Raw genomic sequence first — 2,904 nt, forward strand, 5'->3', positions numbered from 1 at the left:
AATTCTTCCCGCTCTGGGGAGGCCGGTCTTTAGGTCTAGTCAGGCCTTCAGCTGCCTGGACAGGGCCCACCTACAGCCTGGCGGGCAATGTGCTTTACCCCAAGTCTGCTGATTTGTGCATAAATGTCATCCAAAACCACGCTCTCATGGAGACATCCAGAATAATGTTTGACCACATATCTGGGCACCATGACCCAACCGAGCTGACTGATGAAATGAGACCTCGCTCTAGCCCTGGTCAGTGTGGTCCACTTGGTTGGAGCATTGTCCTGTTGACCCAAAGGTCGCAGGTTCAATTCCCAGTCAAAGCACATACCCAGGTTGGGAGTTTGATCTGGGGTACATACAAGAAGGCAGCCAATCAATGCTGCTCTCTCTTTTCTCCCTTTCTCTCTCTCTTTCTCCCCCACCCAGAAAAGCAATGGGAAAAACAATTAGCCACCCCTCTCGTCACGTTGTGGAACTTCTCTGAGGGCGAGAACTGGGAGAATTTTCACTTTGTTGCTTTGGGAATTATTTCTGAATACACATTCAAAATAATGAATGAAAACTACCATGTGTTGCCTGGCAGACCAAGGCTTCAGACATCTGCTTCAAGAGGTCTTTGTCCGGGGGGGAGGGCCAGCCCTGGATGCGGAAGGAGCCCTGGGCTTGGGGAGGTAGAAAGCTCCCATTCCATCTGGAAGGAACGGACGCCCACCGCATGGTGGGTGCGGGGCATGCAGGGCCTGGGGGGAGGCTGTCAGCAGAGAGGTGGGAGATGTGGGCACAGGGTCCGAGGCCAGCTTCCAGAAGGTCTTGGTGTGGGCTGGAAGAAGTCCCCCGTTTCCTGTCCATAATCCCATCCAAAGCTCTAGAAGTTCTGTTTGGTTAGCCTGGCCTCAGCTTTTCACAAGCTGGGGGTGGCCAGTTAATTGAGCAGACCACTGGACGCTGGTCTCATCGACTCTCTGGATGGTTTCCACCTTTGGACTTGACTTATAGGCTGGACAAGGAGCCTGTGGGTGCCTACTCCCCCCACAGCCTCCAAGGAAGCAAAGGCAAGGGCTGGCCTGGGAAGGAGGGCTCCCTGGGCAGGAAGGGGCTGTGCTGGGAGGCCCCGCGGGCAGCCAGCCTGCCTGGTGGGATGGCGCAGCCCAGAATTTCCGTGGGCCGAGCCAAGCGTGGAAGCAATACTGGCAGTGCCTGTTCCAACTGTTTGGGCAGCCAGGGAGCCCGGTGCCAGGTGCAACACCGGCAGAGAGACCCAGGAGCATCGAATCAACACGCAGCCCCAGGGGCCTGGCCGCAGGTCAGCACAACCCCTGCGGAAGCGACAGCAGGAAGGGAACACGGGGCTCGGAGGGGAGCGGGAAAACCCACATCCTCTGGGCCCACGCACTGTGCAGCTCGTCCAGCCCGGCGCCACGGCTTGGCTCCCCTTCCTGAGAACACAGCATCTTTGTACCACTTCAGAGCCCTGCTGCCTGCCAGGCAGGGGCCCGCCTGCTGTCGGGGGCAGGACTTGACTTTTCAAGGGGAAGGTTGGTCTGTGGTACAAAGTGCTACACCTGTTGGTTCAGTTCAGTTGAGAAAAGCCTTACTCTGAGGGATGAGCTACTTCAGATCTGGGTACGGCAGGGGCCTCCTGAAGTCAGGGGAACTGTGGCCAGCCCACCCACACACCCACAAACCCACAAACACACACACCCACACACACACCCAGGTGTGGGAAGAGCCTCCGAGCCCCAGAGCAGCGGAAAGGGGCAGTGCTTTCCAAACTGCACCTGCTAGAGAGTCACAGAGCTCTTCTATTTGGCCCTGTGGAACCTCCTCCCAAACTAGTTCCTCTTCCTGACTCAGTGCAATTGAATGCAGTTTAACCAATATTTTATTCAATGCATTATTCAATGCAATTGAATGAATATTTATTGAGCACTTACTATGTAGCAAACACTGCCATGGGCCTTGGGGATACTTCCGTGAACCAAGTAGAAAAACGTCCTGCTTTGAGGGAGCTTGCACTCTCTACAGCGGGAGGGGGTGTGGGAGAGGACCCTAAAATAAGCAATAAGTATAATAAACAGGTGATTTATACAGCACATTAGAGGACGATAGACACTGTGGGAGAGGGCACAAAGCTGAGCCAGGGCGAGGAGCCACGAGGGTCCCAGGGACCGGGGTGGGAAGAGAGCAGGCGGTAGTGTTAAAGAGGGTAGGCACTAGCTTTGCGCAGCTGCAGTGTCATGGCCAATGAGGTTTATCCGAGGCGTGATTATTGCTAATTAAATAGAACAGGCAGGCCCTGCACCGTGAAAACGTGCATCTCAGAACAGGACTCTGACATCCACCCACCTCTGGGACAAAGTCCACTTTTCAGAGGGTAGTGGGGTAAAAGGCAGGCCCTTCTGGGGAGACATGGCGCCCCTCTGACAGGCAGCTTGGGCCGAGAACCTCCCCATGGCCTGGCTGAGCTTTCTCAGAGCGGTGCTGCGGTGTGAGACACAGCCCCGCCGGCCTGCCCACCTGCCCTCCTGCCTGCCTGCCCGCCTGCCCGCCTGCCCGCCTGCCCTCCTGCCCGCCTATCCTCCTGCCCGCCTGCCCACCTGCCCAGTTGCCCACCTGCCCACCTGCCCTCCTGCCCGCCTGCCCACCTGCCCACCTGCCCTCCTGCCCACCTGCCTCCACCAGGTCTGCTGCCACTCCCAGCCCCTCCCTGCTCCCTCCTGCCTCACTTCTCTCTTCTTGGGGTTGCTCGAATCTCTCACCCCCCCACTCCCACCTTGGCACCTGCTTCTCGGGAGACCCCGTGAACCCAGCAGGTTGGGCCTCACTGAGATGAGAATAGAGATCGGAGCCACGCATGGAAGGGGTGGGCAGTGAGCCAGGTAGCACCGCCACATCCTCCCAGCCTCAAACCTCGGG

General features: G+C 57.5%; 1 pseudogene; it reads left to right on the forward strand.

Annotated features, from left to right (window-relative positions):
• The first annotated feature begins 2,203 nt into the window (after positions 1 to 2,203).
• Positions 2,204 to 2,271, forward strand: LOC128627958 (uncharacterized; annotated as a pseudogene).
• The last annotated feature ends 633 nt before the right edge of the window (positions 2,272 to 2,904 follow it).

This window comes from Artibeus jamaicensis, unplaced genomic scaffold (assembly GCF_021234435.1).
Source record: "Artibeus jamaicensis isolate MK-2021 breed Jamaican fruit bat unplaced genomic scaffold, CSHL_Jam_final contig_490, whole genome shotgun sequence".
NCBI classification, from domain to species: Eukaryota; Metazoa; Chordata; class Mammalia; order Chiroptera; family Phyllostomidae; genus Artibeus; species Artibeus jamaicensis.